The 19,254-nt window shown below is 37.0% G+C and overlaps 1 protein-coding gene and 1 long non-coding RNA gene across 4 annotated transcripts in view; one reads left to right on the top strand and one right to left on the bottom strand.

The window, feature by feature from the left end:
• GALNT16 (polypeptide N-acetylgalactosaminyltransferase 16) overlaps window positions 1-19,254 on the top strand; it is a 110,448-nt gene that overhangs the window by 22,049 nt on the left and 69,145 nt on the right. The gene's annotated exons all lie outside the window — the stretch shown is intronic.
• Window positions 2,056-19,073, bottom strand: LOC140517880 (uncharacterized). 3 transcript variants are annotated; one of them, XR_011971762.1, is made up of 4 exons: window positions 18,814-19,072; window positions 14,956-15,036; window positions 6,359-6,550; window positions 2,056-2,198 (listed from the first exon to the last, which is right to left on the bottom strand). It is a non-coding gene; the product is annotated as an uncharacterized lncRNA (long non-coding RNA). The 3 variants fall into 3 exon arrangements; XR_011971763.1 differs by lacking the exon at window positions 2,056-2,198 and adding an exon at window positions 4,988-5,847 and having other exon boundaries at window positions 18,814-19,073; XR_011971764.1 differs by lacking the exon at window positions 14,956-15,036 and having other exon boundaries at window positions 18,814-19,066.

The following is a 19,254-nucleotide window of genomic DNA, read 5'->3' as shown; positions in this document are numbered from 1 at the left end:
GGTATGATTTAAACCTGGCTAGATAGCAAAACTATCCTTAAATCAAGCAACAAAACTTGAAAATAAGCCAGAGTAAGGCAAAGGCAAGCTGGGAGTATGTGAGGATGCTGTGTGAAAGGTTATAGGAAATGGAGAAGTAGCATAATAGTTTGAGAACTGGCCTTGGAGTCAGCTATGCGAAGTTGGGCAGGTCACTTAACCTCATAGTTGCCTCCTGGCAGTTCTCAAAAGCTCTGAGCTGCAAAGCAAGTAGACAGTCACATTGGCAAAGAGTTTCTTGACTGAGAGACTCCAATGTAATCACAGTCTGGTCAAAATAATAATCAGAAAGAGAAAAAAAGTAATGGAAATAGCTAGAAATCTGGGCAGCATTAGAAAGAGATAAGGAAGGAATATGGATAGGAAGTTCAAAGCCAAGAGTTATATTAGAGGAGTCACTAAACTTTACTCCCTTTCTATTAAGTCATCAATCTCATTGTTGGGCATGTGTTCCAGAGACAGTGACGAGAAAAAATAATTTCATGTTATCTGCAGTAGAGAACACCTCCGATATTATACAACAAAACATTCATAGCAACCTTCTTTATTTTGGCAAAAACTGGAAACAAAATAGGTGCCATTGAGACCAGTCCCCTTTTATATGATAATAGATGGCAGTAGCATTGAAAAGCACCAAAACTCTCATACATTGCAATGAACACTTTCCATCCTCAAGAAATAATCATGAAAAACACTTCCCTTTTCTCAGGAGAGAGTTGAAACTTAGGAGGAGTGGAACGTAGTTTAAATGCAGCCACTTTGGCACTTTCCAGTTACATGAGCAACAAGTGAAGGATTAGGCATTTTCTCACACCTCTCTAAAACAGAAATTATGCACCAAAGATAAAGCAACTTCAGTTGTCTCCATTGTCTAGGACAGGAGAGCATCGCTTTTAATGAAGTTCATGATTTTGGTAGTATCATGAAGCACAACATCTGACTTCGGTGATTTTTTTTTTTTTTGGCTATGAGTGCCTCCCAATGGATCATGCAGGGAGTAAAAATGATATGTTCATTGCCACCAGCTTTAACTTTTACTACAAATCCAACATTCTTGCCCATCATTGCTCCAGAACCATCTGTGCAGACTCCAAAGCAATTTTTCCATTCATCTGTGGAAAATTCCTCTCTCTCTCTCTCTCTCTCTCTCTCTCTCTCTCTCTCTCTCTCTTCCCCTTTTGTCTCTCTGTGTGTGTCTCTCTCTATATATACATACATATATGTATATTAAATATACAATCTACATTTCCCCCTCTTGTGTGCCCTTCCAAAAGGTAACAAAACAATAATTCCTCATGTATGCTTCCTTCATAAACGTATCTTACATAAAGTAATAATTATGCCATGTTAGAAATGAGAATTTTTTCATCTAACTGAATCTCAAATTTTGGACTGCCCATAAGCTGCTGGAATTGGTCATTACTAATTTCAGAAATTCTTTTGCAAACAGTATCATTGGATAAAGGAATTTTATGAATTTCATTCCCATACTTTTTCCCATGAAGGATTTCTGACATTTTAATAGCAGTAGCTAACACGAGATCTCCTCCAATCACATAGGGCTTTTTAGTTTTTGCTGTTAAATGAGAAGTTCCTTGAGATGCAAGTAAATACTTTTAATTCACAGTAACAATTTTCTCAAACCAATGTTTTTCTTTATTTGAAGATTTTAAAAGTCTTTGAAAATATTTCTTTGGCTTGCATACTTGGTATTAAGATGCCATTTTAATTTGACTGGTTTCATACTCTCTGCAGCCAAAATTTCATTACAAATTAAGCAAAAAGGTTTTCCCACACCATCATGATTATTAGAAGTAAACCCATTTTGCAAAAATGATTCGACATGTTTTCTTTTTCTTTTCAACTTAGGTGTACTACAACCTGGTAGTAAAGACTCTGCCACATTGTCATCAGTATTTTTACCTCTTCTGTCTAAATTTAGTCACTTATCTATAACCAAAGAATATTTTTATCCTAAAATATAAATAAATGTTACTAATAATTTCTCAAGTAAATACTAGCTTTAATGTATGAAATTACATTTGTGCTTACTTTAAAAAAATTGGTGTTCACACTTACATACACATACAGCAGTGATGGTAGACAAATATTATTAAAGGATTTTTGTCTTTATTTGCTGCAATTAAACACTTATGTTTCTGTAAAAGAAGGAAATAACAGCAATTTTTAAAATCAAGCTTTCTAACAGTATAATCTAAAGATATACTAATTTGATACTTACATGCTGAGGAATGATGGCAAGAAAATATTAAAAGTCTTTATTTTCTGTAATTAAACTATTATGTTTCTGTAAGAGTGGAAAACTTTGTATGTACAGTAAAAACACTGCAATTCATAACATACAATAGTCTTGTATCTGAGCCAAGGTGTTTCTGGCAGTGTTTATTGGCACTGCATAGCGTGAACACTACATGAACAGTACATGAACAATACAAAGTGTGCATTTTGTGTGTTCAGAACCAAAGTTGCAGTGAAGTTAATTATATATTAATAAAAACTTATTTAAATAAAATAAGTGCAGTCATTGTATTGAGTGACTTTGCTAAAGTACTTTGTTACAACAAAGGGTTCAACATATAGGTCTGTGTGCTAGAGACAAAAAGGGAAATGACCATGGTATAAAAACAAGAGTCAACAATAAAAGATTTGAAAAATAATTGAAGCCAGTAACTGGGAGTTTGCATGTTAATTCTAGGTCTAATCTTGAATAGTTGTATGATTAGATACTTGATTGATTTTTTGCCTCAGTTTTACAATCAACTAAAGGATAGTCTGCCACTAAAATCCTATGCTGATGTCTTGTTGTGGTATGTAGAAAAGTCTGAGTCTTTAAATACTATGTCTGCAAATGAATGGTCTGGTAGGTTCTAAACATGCTAGAAAGGTTGTGGAGGGTAGAGGTTTGGTGGTGGCAGCTAACTAGGTAGCACAACAGAGTGCTAGGCCTGGAATCAGGAAAACTTATCTTCCTCAGTTAAAATCTGGCCTCCAGTACTTAATAGTAATGTGATCTGGACAAGTCGCTTAACCCTGTTTGCCTCAGTTTCTTCATCTGTAAAATGAGCTGGAGAAGGAAAATCTCCAATATCTTTGCTGAGAAAACCCCAAATAGTGTCATTAAGAGTTGGACACTACTGACACAACTGAACAACAAAGAATACATAATACCTTCCAAAGCACTAAGAACAACTCAATGCTAGCAAGTTTACACAATTAACAATATTAGAGAAGGAAACTTTATTTAAAAGAGGAGAAAATGAGTCAGAGACCTTTGAATGAAGAACCATTACAATTACGTTCTCAAATAAGATGACTCCCCTAGAAGAATGTTTCACCCTTCCCCTAACCACATCTTCAGCTTCCTCAATTTTTGTCATGATGGAGCCTGGATTCTTTTTCATAGATCATAGGACTCAGAGTTGGAATAACATTTAAGATCAGCTAGTCTAACTCCCTCATTTTATAGAGAGAACTGAAACCCAGAAAGGTTAAGCAACTTGCCTGAGGTCACACAACAGAACAAGGATTTGATCCCAGATCTTTTGAATCTAAATCCACTGACTTCCCTACTATACTATGCTTTATGTATAGATTCCTGCTGATTTGCATGGTTCTCTCCAGTTTTGTAGTTCACGTACTTTATTAAGCACGATGGGGATGAGCCTCTAGGGTCCTCTAATCTTCCTGTGCCATGTCGTATAACTAATTAGAAGACGAGTTGCAACTAAGGCTCAGAATATAATAAAAGTATATTCAATTGAATTCAATCATGTCCTAAAAAACTCCTTTTTGCTTTACCCCTGAGCCCCCAAACCAATTAATTCCTTCTTCTTGTTTCCCTGTTTGTTAGGTGTGTCTTTATTCTTTTAACTTTGCCAGGTTTAAAAATCTTAAAGTCAGCTCACATACTCCCACATCCATCTAATCAAGTCTTCCAAAGTAAGTCCTTCCTTTTGTCTCTCCTTTCTCATTCCTACCATTATCACCCTAATTCAAACCCTTACTATCTGTCATCTGGACTAATACAAGAACCTCTTAATTATCTGTTCTGCCTCATGTCTCTTCCTGCCCTATAATCATGACTCTAGTCAAAGAAATCAAGTGTGGAAAAAAACACTGGACTAGGATTTGGGGGACATGGGTTCTCACCCCAATTTTGTAACCACATCACCAAGTTGTTGTTCAGTTGTTTTTCATTCATATCTGATTCTTCATAACCCTGTTTGGGGTTTTCTCAGTAAAGATTCTGGAGTGGTTTGCCATTTCCTTCTTCAGCTCATTTTACAGATGAAGAAACTGAGGCAAACAGGGTTAAGTGATTTGTCCAGGGTCACATAATGTCTGAGGCCAGATCTGAATTTAGGAAGATGAGTATTCCTGACTCCAAGTCCAGCACTCTATCCACTGCACTATCTAGCTGCCCTTCATTTCCTTCTCCTGCCTTTCTAGTAGTGGTGTGATGGTAATATGCTACCACACTGTTGAGGCTGACCCTCTTACTTCTCCCACCCTTCCCTGAGCCACACTGCTCCTCCCCAGGAACTTCCTGGTCCCTCTTCTCATTTGTGATTGTCTCTTTAACCACTTCCCTGGCTCTTTCCTTCTGGAGGAGTGTTTTTTTTTTCTTTTTAAAACAGTATTTAGAATGCAACAGAAAGAAAAAATAGACTTTCCCTGCCTCCCCAATGCCAGCCAGTAGCACCCTCCTTACCCCAACTAAACTGACTCATTGCTCCCAGACAGAAAGATCCCAGTATCAGTCTCTCTTTGTTCTGGCAAGGTATTTTTAAGAAAAGAAATCAATAATTCTATTTATATAGCTCTGAACCCCTAGCAAGAAACTGTTCTGGCAAAATATATCATAGTCACCTCCCTTAAGGTTTCTTTCTACGGAATCTGAACAAGGACAGATAGATCAGCAATATGGTAATCTTATTTATCATACTGAAAAGACAAAGTAAACAAAAAGGTTAACAAATGGAGAAAAATTTCAGTTCACAAAGCAGAGAAGGAAAATTTCAGGAGTCATCAATTAGATTTGAAGCCTGAGGGGTAGAGACTGAGAAGCTCAGCATCAGTCCTGACATAGCTCTTGCTTGATTCATTCACCTAGCTCCAATCCCAAAGTCTGATGCTGAGGATTACACTCTTCTGCAGTTTCGTTTTCCTCAAGTGCATCAATTCAGAAAAGTCTTCCTAGGTTTTTCTGAGTCCATCCCTTTCATCATTTATTATGGCACAGTTATGTTTCATTATATTCAATCACCATAATTTGTTTAGTGATTCCCCAATTGGTGGAAAGCTCCTTGGATTCCAATTCTTTGCTCCAACAAAAAATGCTGCCATAAATATTTTTGTACATATGAGGGCTTTCCTCTTGTCTTTGATATATTTGAGGGCATATACCTAGTTGTGGTATCTCTGAATCAAAAGACAGCCACAGTTTAGTAATTCTTAGAGCATAGTGCCAAAGTGTTGCATATCTTGAAATCATTTATCTAATGAAATAGTCTTCAAAATTTTTTTGTCTTTCATCTGATGTGCCATTAAGGGCACTTTCAATAAGCACATTAGCAAGTGACAGGTAGACTTTTATAAGTAATAATCCATGGTAGACTACATTTTTGCTATTATGCAATTTAAATATGTAGAGAATATAAGATCCAGTTGTTATCGTTTGTTAATTATTTTCAAAAATCACTTCATTTGGTAGAGCAAAACACTGTGCTAAAGATTCTTCTCCAATAAGGTGCCTTCCATCTGTCCATAAAAATTATTCAAGATTTTCTGAAAGCAACAGCAACAGAATTAATCGAGTTGAAAATCTTCCCATCACAGATATCAGGCAAGGAATAAAACAGAGATGTGTGCTTATCAAAGGTATTTATCCCACTAATGGAGATGATCTAACTGGATACCCTGGGGATGCTGGAGTCCCACAGATGCTCCAGTTTATGGGATGACATCATATTATTCACATTAAGCCCTGGAATATTGAAGACTCCCCTAGAAGAAATCTGCAACTATTCCAAAGGCTTTACTCTAACCATGTGCACAGGAAAAATGTAGTGCAAATTTTGTTTCTGACAATGTGAATCTTTGAAAAAGGAAGACGTAATGAGAGTGGCTTACTTAATGTTCCATAAGAATTATTAATAATAATAAATCAGCATGGGTTTCACATGTCAGATGAAATACATCTGTGCATAAGAATGCAAATGTTTTACACACACACATGCGCACATACACACACCCACACACCCACACACGAACCCTTCCTACTCAGCACTTGTCTTACTTCAGTCCTCAGGACAACCAGCCATTTTATGTTGTTTAAGTAGCCCTTTTATCATTCCTTCTTCTTTCCTTCCTTCTTTTCTTCCTTCCTTTCTTCCTTCCTTCCTTCCTTCTTCCTCCCTTCCTTCCACATTCTGTCCCTTGTTCCTTCCTTGCCTTCTTCCTTCATGGCATAAAATTGTATTTTTATCTCCTGTAATGAAATTTTAATTTATTAAACATTTATTAAATGCCTATTATGTTGAAGGCAGTATGCTATGTGCTTAAGATGCAAATATAAAAATGATGATCCCTCCCCTCAAGGAATTTATGTTTTACCATAGAAAGGAAAACATAAAATATGTATGAATAAATATAACAAGTATAAGGAGGAAGAACTACTGAACTCTTATTTCTTCCATTTCCACACCTGTTGTTATTATTTGTCAAGGAGAATAATCAGATGAGCTACATCCCAGGGATACTGAAAGTCTTTCCAGATGTGGTTATTGAGTTATTCTTAAGTGATTATTTTTAACAGTTTCTCTTTTTATTTCTCACCTGCTGTGAATTTTCCTTTTTTATTCATTCATTTATTCTGGGGAAAGAGGTGATGAATCGGCATTTCAGAATGAGACATACATTTTCAGACATGTTCAGATTTGTTTTGCTTGACTATATTTATTTGATACAAAGAGAGATCTTGGGGGAGTGATTTAGTGGGAAGTGACAGATATGCAAAAAAAGAACGAAGAGCACATCAACATAATATTTTAAAAGTGTGAGAGAAAACAAAAAATGTTTAAAAGAGTACATAGAAAAAAACCGGATGATGTTGTTACTAACTTGCTCAGTTTTAATACGCATGCTTAAAAAACAAACTGTAACAGAACCTCACAGTTGTATTTCATTAAAAACAGAAGTTATGAAGAATGGAAGAGGTGCTTTAGGAATGGAGAAGAGTAAATGTTCTGACATTTGAAAAAAAGAAAAGGAGAAAATTTTGCAAACAAGGCGAGGGACCTTGACTTCATTTCTAAGCAAAATTCTAGAACCTATTATCAAAGGGTTGGCTAATGAACTTTTAGAAAAGAAATTGGTGATTGTAAATAATTGGTATAATTTCATCAAGAATGGATTGTGTCAGATTAACATCAATTTCTTTTTTTGAGGAGTACTAGACTAGCAAATCAGAGAATGTTTCAGATATACTTAACCTCTATTTACACAAAGCATTGACAAAAGCTTTCATGCTATTCTTGTGGAAAAGATAGAGAATGGGCTGGACATAGACCATTATACAACCTGATAGCACAAGTAGGTGCGCAGACCCAAAGAATAATCATTAATGGCTCAATACCATTTGGGAAGAAGGTCTCTATTGGAATGCCTGAGAGATCTGAGGGGTAGAGACTGAGACGCTCAGCATCAATTCTGACATAGTATACATAGATGCACATACACAGATATACATACATAGATACAGAGTACTGTGCTGTTGAACAGTTTTATCAGTGACTTGTATACAGGCATAGGTGATGTGGCTATCAAGTTTGCAGTTATGAGGGATAACTAACTCAAGATTTAAAAAGATCTTTTTAGGGTAGAAGATTGAATTGGATCTAATGAGAATAAATTTAAACTTTGGTACTAGATTAGAAAATGTCAGCTCCACAAACAGAAGACAAGTGAAGTATGGGCAGATAGTTTGTATTAAAAAAAGATTTGGGGATTTTAGTGAACTGCAATCTCAAGATAAGTCAACAGTGTTATAATAAAAATATTTTGCTAACACTTGATACGGTCAAAATAGCAAATATGATCTTAAATTATATTAATATTGGGGTTCTTAACCTGGAATCTATGAACTTGTGTTTTATTAGACTGTAAGCGACTTGAGAGGAGAAACTTTTGCTTTCCTTTGTAGCCCAGAGCATGCAACATAATAGGCACTTAATAAATGCTTATCCTTGAACTAGATGATTATTCAGAAGCTGGATGAATTACCACAGGAAGTGGTGGGTGGGATCCCTGATCCCACTCCCCCTCACTGGTGGGCTTCACTTACTTTTATTTGCTGGGTATGGTATAGAAGGGATTTTCATTCAGTTGCTGCATCATGACCCCCTTTGGCAGTGTCATGAAGCCTTCTCAGAACAATGTTTTTAAATGCAAAAATGAAATATATAGAATTACAAAAGAAACCAGTTATTTGAAGTACAGTTATTGAAATATTTAAAAGCAAGTTATCTGATCCCAAATTGAGGACTTTGGGGATCTCTGATCTCCTTTCTGGTTCTATGATTCAATGATTCTATGATTCTTTGAAGGGATTGTGGAAAGACTGTGAATGTGAGGTGGTTAAATTTTGGGAAATAGTCTAGTTTGGCTAGAATATGTGAAGGAGAATATGTGAAATAAGACTGGAAATCTAGGTTGCAGTCAGATTGTAGAGGACAATACCCTTCCAAGGAAGGGCAATAGAGAGCTGATAGTTTTTGACCTGGGACAGCAACATGATTGTGTCTTAGGAAGACTATTTTGGAAGGAATGAATAAACATTTATTAAGTACCTACTATGTGTCAGGCACTGTGGTAAGCACTTAACAGATATTATCTCATTTGATCCTCAAAACAACCCTAAGAGGTATGAGTTATTGTTATCTATCCCCATTTTACAGTTGTGGAGACTGAGGCATTCAGCAGTTAAATGACTTGCCCAGGGTCACACAGCTAGTCCAAGATCACATTTTAATTAAGATCTTTCTGATTCCATGTCCAGTGCTCTGTCTGTTCTATTGATTGGAAAAGGGAGATACTAGAAGCTGGCAGACAAGTTAGAAGGCCGTTATGAGAGGTGAGAGAGCATGAGTATATAAACTAAGGCAGTCATAATGTGGATGAAGAGAAGGGGAAAAATGCAAAAGAGATAGAAGTAGAATTGGCAGAACTTAGTAACTAATTGAATGTGTGGCAGTGAAGAAAAGTAAAGAGTCAAAGATAACTGAAGTCTTGAGCCTCGATTGTTGTTGTGTTCGTCCTTTGTTTTTGAAGAAGACCATGACATCAGAGAAATGATGACATGACTTGCACTTGAATTTGTTTTGAGTGAGGGAGGGTTGTGCAGGTCACCAGCCTCACTTTCTCCTCCTGAACCATCTGGACCCAGTGAACAGATATTCATCAAGATGACTGGAAGTGGCCCAGCATGCAATGGGAGACCTTGTTCCCTTTAGGTCAAGGCCTATTCAGGTACCCATTTAGGGTGAGTTGATGCCCATTCAGTGAATAGGCCTGTTTAAGAAGTAGTCAGGGGATGGTCCCTTTAATGAGCCAAAGGAAAAATAACTAAATCAAGCTGGGAGGGAAACAGCAACAGCTACTACTGATAATCACTTTTAAGACAGGAAGGCCGAGAAAATAGCTCTTAAGTGGAGTTTGGGCAGAAGCGTAGTGTTGTTCAATCTATGGGCTTCAGAGTGCAATAGGTTTAAGGAGGGAAATGGGGGGGAAGGGAGAGGGGAGCGGGGAGAGGAGGGGAAGGGAAGGAAAGGGAAGGGAAGGGAAGGGAAGGAAAGGAAAGGAAGAACTCTAGCCAGTAAACCCCAAGTTAACTGGGCATCCTTTGGCCATCCAAATTTACCTTCCTTTGGAGAGGAGAAGGAAGAGGAGGCGGAGATAGACAAGAGAGGAGGAGCCGAGTTACCCAGCTAGCTGGGTCCCCATTCAGGCAGCTGGGTCTACTCATAGATTGTGTTCATTGTTGTTGTTGTTGTGTTCATCCTTCATTGTTGAACAAGACCATGTCATCAGAGAAATAATGACATGACTTGCACTTGACTTTGTTTTGAGTGAAGGAGGGTTGTGCAGGTCACCAGCCTCACTTTCTCCTCCTGAGCCATCTGGACTCAATGACCAGATATTCATCAGGATGACTGGAGATGGCCCAGGATGCTGAAAGGAAGTTCCCACACCAACAAAGTAAAATGTCCTTGAATTATCAAAACAATGTCTCAAGAGCTGGGGTGGGAAGCTTGAAGGAGAGAAGTGATCAAGCATCAATAGGATCTATAGCAGAGAAGTTTTAGGAAAAGGAATAAAGCGTGAAAAACTAAAGCTCTGACTACTGAAGTACAGTAAAGCTGTACTTATCTCATCTAGCTAGAGACTTGTTCCCAGGATTTCATTTGTATATATGAGAAGCAGTTGGGAAGCAATAATACTAAAATTTTATCACGGTAAAATGAATGAAAATGAGTTTCTTTCATTCTTTTCCTTTATAAGGAGGAATGACTAATTACAAGCTTGATTAGCAATGAGGATTAAATAGGATGATCTCCAAAAGAGTGTTTATTAGTTTCCAAAGTTCCTACCAAGTGAGCCCACACCAGAGTATCCACCATACTGAAAACTGTCAGACAAATCAGAATAAAAGCACATGCAGTATTTATACTTTGAATCACCTGACACATGCCTCCCCTGACTGCGTGGAATTCTTTGGAAGAAATCATTGTTTAATTCATATCTATAGTCTTCATGCACACGATCTCCAGGAGATTGCCTCCTCTAGCCACTGAAAAAATTATTCAGATAATAATAAGAGGAACTAGTGTCATCATTTTCATCAGCAGCATTGGCTTCCATTAAAAAAAAACCCCTGAGAAGAAGAACCATATTCCCGAGGGACATCTGCTAAACTCCTGGAGCCTGTGTGGCATCCATGTGTTGGTCCCATTATCTTGCACTCTAATGGGCAGGGTCCAGAGACACAATATTTTTTAACACTGCATAGTACAATGTCCTGCCACTCATGTACTTTGCTGCCTTCTTAATGAGCTGTGAAATGTCTTGTCTCTCGGGATCCTGTCCTGGCAATGGGACTGAAAGGATAGACTATCCTAAGGCACCAATCTTTGTACTGTATTTTTTTAATCTTCTAAGAGTATTACATGAAGGAGAAATAGTTCGTGTTTCCTTTTGAGAGGAAAAATAAAACTATTATTCCCTTCTCTGCACTCTTTATTCCATTTTTTTTCAATATCTCCCTTGCTCATTCTAGCCTTTAACCATGCTGCTATCCTGGGTTAGTTCTAGATTAGTCCAGGTCCTACCCCACTACTCATGCCTACTATTGCCAAGAAAGTTCTTTTTTAAATGTTTTAACATCTAATTATCTTTCCTTCCTCTAAACACTAATAGTATTTATAAAGACAGATGCTTATATAATAAGGGTTTGAGACTGGCATTCTAGGATTTGTAGTTCAGAAGGACTAAAATTCCCTCTCAATCTTGAAAGTATTTTGAACTATCATGATCTTTGAGCTAGAAGGCACATGTGAATCATGACCAAGACTTTGTTTTGTTTTGTTTTTGAAAGACATAGTCTAAGAGGAAAGAATAGGGCGATCATTAGGAATAATTGAGGACTTAATGAGCTGAGTTGGAATGCACCAGAGACATGGGGGCAACAACCAACAAAAGAAATTGAAAGGAGGGTGGAATCAGAGCAGAGAAAGAAAGGACTGAAGTGGGCAACCGGGGCCTCTGTAACATCTCAGAGCAGAGGAACTGGGCTGAAGCTTCCAGTTATATTTACCTCCTTAATAAGACAACAGGAAGAACTTAGGAGTACTTTGGGGAACCAATCTGTCCATGGACACAGTGCATTTTTAAAAATACATATATAACAAAAAGAAAATAAAGTAGGATGAAATTTTTATTTGAAAGTAATATTTCAATGTCTACTTGTAATTTTTTGTATCTAAAGTGCATTTGAACATATAGGATAAATTATTATAAATTGCTTTTTAAAACTTTATGCTATTGGCATGTCTGATTCTTCTACTGTTAAGAACTGAGGGATATCCCCCCCACACACCAAAAAAAGGATGCTCTTTCATGAGATTTCCCTCCCTGTACTTATCCAGTTACAGAAACTATAATTTACTGTTCATTTCTTTCACCTGAATATTTCCAGTATCCTGATGTTGCCTCAAATATAGAGAGGCTAACGGGTTAAAGAAGAGTCAAAAGCTCTGTCTGAATGATAGGAATTTTTCCCAACTGGAGGTTCTGAGCTCTTGTGATTGTATTAATCGCTTTCATCTTCTCTAAGTTCCACAAAGCGGCAGAAGAAGGTCCCAAGGAGACCACAGGGTCATCCTATTGCTTCTGGGCTAAAAAAGTAAGCTAACTGTTGTTAAGAAGGCATATCTGACTACCTCTCCAGCCTCTGACATGAGAAAAGAAGGGGGGCAGAGTAAAGAAAGTCACCCAGGGTTATAAAGTCTGGGTAAAATTCAACCTCACCCTTCTAGAAAGAAGAAAGGAGCATAAAGGGTTGAGTTTCTTCTGCAGTGCCACTGATCAGTATTCTTATTTTGGTATTATTAAATCAGAGCTTCTTAGACTTTTTCCACTTACAACTCCTTTTCACTTGAGAAATTTTTACATGACCCAGGTATATAGGTATATGATAAAATAAGTATACAAATCAAACATTTACTGATAATAAATCATAAAGAAATTTATTTTAAAATAATTCTTTGGGATACATATAATTTTACCATTTATTAAAGACAGAAACAAATCTTCATACTGATGAGATGAAAGTGCTTGCTTATTTTTACACATAAAAAATTAAATCTTGGTATAATATTTGACACTGCAGGACACAGAGCATCTTCAACATTTTTCAGAGTTGACTGATACTTTGATTTAATTGTTGTCAATGCTGAGAATACCACTTCAAATAAATATGTAATACAAAATGGTGGAAGTATGTTTAGGGTCATTTCAGAAATTGTTGGAAATTCTGTCCTTCTGTCCAAGCCATAATTCATTTAATGATTTTTTAGGAAACTCAAGTTTTAAATCTGTGTCCCTTGATAACTTGGCAAATTCTTCTTGAACTTTTAATGGCAAATGACAGGATTTTTATTGGAATTGAGCATGGTTTATGAACAGAACTTAGTTTTTAGAATCAAATTTTAATCAAATTAAAATGTGAAGAGAAGTATTTTTGAAACTGTGTCTTCAGGCACTTAAGATGACCAGTTTTAACTCTTACAATTAAATCTTTACGAAGGTGAGTTTCAATTATAAAATCATCTGTAGCCATAAACATTTCTAAGGAAACATTTCCCACCCTTTTCTTCCATATGTTAACTTTTTTAGTAAAACTTTCAATTTTATCTTTTAACATAAATATGTTAAGTTTTTTTCCCTAAAGTGATATGTTTAAATCAGAGTTTTTCAAAAATATCAAACAGATAATACAGTTTTGAAAGTCTTGTCATTAAAAAAGAAATTAACAAAGTTGGATTTCTGCTCAGTCAAAAATATAACAATTTCACGTTTCAATTTCAATAATCTTGAGAGCCACCTTACCTCTACATGTAGTAATAAGCTTTTGTAATTGGAGTCTATGTCTTTTCAAAGGTTTGAAAACAAATGACTAATAGGGGCTCAGCTTTTGATGAAGTTACTGATTTTGATAGTATCATGAAGCACGACATCTAACCCTGGTGATTTTTCTTTTTTTGGCTATGATATCTTCCCAATGGATCATGCAGTGAGTAAAAGAAAATGTTCATTGCCACCAGCTTTAACTTTCACTACAAATCCAACATTCTTGCCCATCATTGCTCCAGCACCATCTATATGGACTACAAAGCAATTTTTTTCCAATCATCTGTGAAAAATTCATCAACTTTAAAAATATATGTGTATATCTATATCTATCTATCTATCTATCTATCTATCTATCTATCTATCTATCTATCTATATATCTTCCCCTCTTGTGTGCCCTTCCAAAAGGTGACAAAACAATAATTCCTCATGTATGCTTCCTTCATAGATATATCTTACATAAAGTAACAACTGTACCATGTTAGAAATGTGAGTTTTTCATCTAACTGAATTCCAAACTTTGGACTGCCCTTAATCCTGGTAATAAGCTGCTGGAATTATTCATTACTAATTTCAGAAATTCTTTTGGAAGCAGTGTCATTGGATAAAGAATTTTATGAATTTCATCCCCATACTTTTTCTCATGAACTATTTCTGACATTTTAATAGCAGTAGGTAACATGAGATCTCCAATCACATAGGGTTTTTTAGTTTTTGCAAAATTAAATGAGAAGATCCTTAAGATACAAGTAAATACTTTTCATTGACTGTGATAAATTTCTCAAAACAATGTTTTTCTTTATTTGAAGATTTTAAAAGTTCTTCAAAATATTGATATTAAGGTGCCATTTTAGTTTGGCTGGTTTCATGCTCTCTGCAGCCAAAACTTCATTACAAGTTAAGCAAAAAGGTTGTCCCACACCATCATGATTATTAGAAGTAAACCCATTTTGCAAAAATGATTTGACATGCTTTCTTTTTCTTTTCAATTTAGGTGTACTACAATGTGGTAGTAAAGATTCTGCCACATTGTCATCAGTATTTTTACCTCTTCTGTCTAAATTTAGTCACTTATCTATAACCAAAGAATATTTTTATCCTAAAATATAAATAAATGATACTAATAATTTCTCAAGTGAATATTAGCTTCAGTGTATGAAATTATATTTGTTTCTGCTTTCATTGAAAAAATTGATGTTCACACTTACATGCACAGTGATGCAGTGATGGTGGAGAAATATTATTAAAGAACTTTTGTCTTTACTTGCTAAAATTATACACTTACATTTCTGTAAAAGAAGGAAATAACAACAATTTTAAAAATCAAACATTCTAACACAATATAATCCAAAGATGTACTGATTTGATACTTACATGCTGAGGAATGATGGCAAAAAAAATATTAAAAGTCTATTTTCTGAAATTAAAATATGTTTCTGTAAGAGCTGAAAACTTTGTATGTACAGTAAAAACACTGCAATTCATAGCACACAATAGTCTTGAATCTGAGCCAAAGTGTTTCTGGCAGTGTGTATTGTATTGTATGGTGTGACAACATGAGCAGTACAAAGTGCACATTTTGTGTGTTCAGAACCAAAGTGGCAATGAAGTCAATTGATGCAACACAGGCAAGTTCTGGCAGAAACACCTTGGATTCATTACACATTTGATTTTGAATTAATTTTTGGTCATTGCTCATTCAGAAACCTTTTACTGTTGCCAAATTTTCATGACCCCCACATTCATGGGTTGAGACCCACAGTTTAAGAAATGTTGAATCTGTAATTTCATTAGGGCATCTAGGTGGCACAGTATGTAGAGTGCTGACCCTAGAATCTGGAGGACCCACATTCAAATGTAAGCACGAATGCTTACTAGCTCTGTGATCCTGGACAAAGTACTTAACCTTGTTCACCTCAATTTCTTCATCTGTCAAATGAGATGGGGAAGAAAATGGCAAACTAATTCAGTATCTATATATTGTGTCATGCCAGTCTTCCTGCTTCATGGTAAATCTTCCTGATTCCAAGCCCAGTGCTCTATCCACTGTACCACCCAATTGCTCCTGGAGTCCAGAAGATCTGGGTTCGAGTCTTGCCTCATATACTAACAGTGTGACCTTGGTTGGATCTTCAGGCAACTCTCTAAGACTACAAGTTACAGATGATTTGCCAGTCTTAGAGTTGAGTTTCCATCCTATAGTCATAAATGTGAACTGTTAAAAAAAAATGATCCATTATCCTTAAAGAAAACAACTCTGTCTCTTGCATTTCTCATAGTGCCACCTAGGTAATTGTTGTTATTTAGTTGTGTTCAATGTTGCAGTTTCATGTAGAGTTGTAGCAGGACATCTCTGAAGAATTTCTCCAAGCCAGTTGGAAAGATTTATTATAGTTCTGAGGTTTCATGCTCTGTCCAGTTGCTAAGTCCATACAGTTTTATAGAGAATATGATACTGATTAAACAGTCAAAATTTACATAGAATATAAAGATATGATTAATATCAAAAAGGCTGGAGGAGTTTGTTAAGGGATTAGGTAATGGAGGAGGGATCCCTTCTATGGTTTGTTGGTTAAACGTTCTGGTCCAGCTGCCCTTTGATTGGCTAGCTATTGTGATTTTTTCTGGTCAAGATAGGCAGTTAACTATTGTGGTCCTGTCTGGTCAAGATAGACAGTTAGCCATTGTGGTGTTGTCTGGTCAAGATAGTTATCCATTGTGGTCCTGTCTGGTCAAGATAGACAGTTAGCCATTGTGGTGTTGTCTGGTCAAGATAGTTATCCATTGTGGTCCTGTCTGGTCAAGATAGACAGTTAGCTATTGTGGTCTTGTCTAGTCAAGATAGACAGTCAGCCATTGTGGTCCTGTCTGGTCAAGACAGTTAGCCATTGTGGTCCCATCTGGTCAAGATAGACAGTTAGCTACTGGGGTCCTGTCTTGGGCTATATGGATGATGTGAACACACTTGTTCAACTATGTGAATTGATCTGAGGGCAGTGGTTAGCTAGGGCAGTGGCTATATTGAGTCTGGGGGCCTGAAGAGTGGTTAAAGTCAGATTGTGTGATTACATCAGGAAGCTATTAATTCAGGGGCCCACATGGAAGTTAGTATGGGGCTGGGGGGGCAACTTTATTGGGATTCCAATAGAGTTCTACATAGACATCATCCATGGGGTTAACCATCTCTTGGCAGAGAAACTGGAGTGGTTTGCCATTTTCTTCTCCAATGTGTCCCTATTTTATAGATGAGTCAAATAGGAATTAAGTGACTTGCCTAGGGTCACAGAGCTGGTAAATGTCTGAGGCTGTATTTGAACTCAGATCTTCCTGACTCCAAGCCAGTGATCTGTCCACTGCACCAAGTAGATGCCCCACCTAGGTAATTAGTTGCTGCTTAATGCATATTTTTTCACTGATTTAAAAATAAACCTTGACCTTTATTATACTGAGATCCATATTGTACTAGAGTGTGTTGTGGGGACATTTTAATGTATGAAATTTGTTTCTTACCATGACACCTAATATTGGGCTCTTCACACAGGCTCTAATCCATATGTTGACTGACTTGTCACAGGTAGCAGGTTGTGAAACCTGAAGATCCAGTTGAGAGATGCTCAGTTTGAACTTCACTTGTCTGAGGAGCACCACAGTAGACACATGATGACATATCTGCTTCATCTCACTGATCATACTCCTGGGCCATGTCCACCCATGGTTTGTTTAAAATGCAAAATGTGATGCCCATCATCAGAGAAGCAATATCCATTATGTAATTAATTTCTTCTGGTAAGAGCAAAGCCCTTCCAAAAATGAGCACTGGGATGATTACTTTCAGGAAATTTCATGGTGTGCTTCATCCTGAAGGCCCACTCAGAGAACAAAGTTTACCAAGATTCTGCCTACACCATCTGAAGAAGATTATTTGAAGGAAGGAATTTGTGCAGATTCACCTTGAAAGTAATATGAAACCTTGCTTTGTAAGATTCATGGGAGTTGAGTCCAGTCAAGTTAACAGACGTTTAGGAAGCACCTACTATGTTCCAGGCACTGCTCTAAAGCACTGATAATACAAAGAAAGCAAAAGGAGGTCCTTGTTAGGTTGTGCAGTGAATAGAGTGCCAGGCCTGGAGTCAGAAAGACTCATCCTTCCTGAGTTCAAATCTGGCCTCAGACACTGTGTGACCCTGGGCAAGTCATTGAAACCCATTTGCCTCAGTTTCCTCATCTGTAAAATGAGCAGCAGGAGGAAATGATAAACCACTCTAGTATCTTTGCCAAGAAAACCCCAATCAGGGTCACTAAGAGTTGGACAAGACTGAACAACAAGCTCTCAAGGAACTCACAGAGAAGACACAATATGCAAACAACTATGTACAAACAAGATAGAGACAGGATAAATTGGACATAATATCAGAGGACGGTCACTAGCTAATATTGGGAAGGGTTTCTTATAGGAATTGGGATTTTAGTTGGGACCTGAAGTAAGTCAGGGCATCCAGGAGGAGCTGAAAAGGCAGTGCCTATGATTCAAGGAAAATTTCCTGAAGTTATTTCTCACTTTTGAGATAGCATGATTTAGCGTATATGCTGCTGGAGATCTAGAGTCAAGAAGACATAGGTTCAACTCCTGCCTTTGATATTTTCTACCTGTGTGATTTTAAGCTGTAATCTTCAGGAATCTTTCCAAGACTTGATTGTACAATGCAATAGACATGTTATCTATCAGTTCTAGTGATGGAGGAAGTGCCCATCCTGGAGAAATCATATCCCTTTGACCTGGCTTATAGCTAGATGATGAAATGGATGGAACCCTGATTTGGAGTCCAAAATATCTGAGTTCAAATCTAGACTCAGAAACTTACCAGATTTGTGATTTTGGGTAAGTCACTTAACCTCTGTCTACCTCACTTTCCTCAGATGTAAAGTGGGGATAGCATCTACCTCCCAAGGCTGTTGTTAGGACCGAAGGAGGTAACATATGTTAAGTGCTTTATGAAGCTTAAGCTATATAAATGCTGACTATTCTTATTGCTGTTGACACATTGCCTACTGAAGCCTTCTCTTACCTAGTAGGTGATCTGAAGGATCCTGACCATTATTTGTGTGACTGCTGGCTCTTTTCCAAGTCCTTTCCTCTCTGGTGCCCTGTGTTCTGTCTGCTGTCGTTGCTAGGAGATGAGTTCTCTTGGTTCTCACGTGGGGCACAGTTTGGCTGGAAGTTGTTATTCCTGTGTGGGAGCAGCAATCTAAATGGGGGTTGGGGTGGGAGTTCATGTCATCACTTGGCTCTTTTGCCAAACTGATTCTTTCTATCTCCTTTTGCTGCCTTCCCTGCTGGTCATCTTTTCTTCCAAGAATTTTCTCTTAATAACGGATTAAAAAAAAAAAACTCAGGAGTTTTAGAGACACGGGTAGAAGCTTCTGATCTTTCCATGAAGAAGAGTTAATCACCTTAAAATCCCCAACCCTATCAGCCAACCCTAGAAATAATGGAAAAATCCAGTAGG

The sequence above is a fragment of the Notamacropus eugenii genome, chromosome 1 (genome assembly GCF_028372415.1).
Source record: "Notamacropus eugenii isolate mMacEug1 chromosome 1, mMacEug1.pri_v2, whole genome shotgun sequence".
In the NCBI taxonomy this organism is placed as follows: domain Eukaryota; kingdom Metazoa; phylum Chordata; class Mammalia; order Diprotodontia; family Macropodidae; genus Notamacropus; species Notamacropus eugenii.
This window is presented reverse-complemented; position numbering and strand designations above follow the sequence as displayed.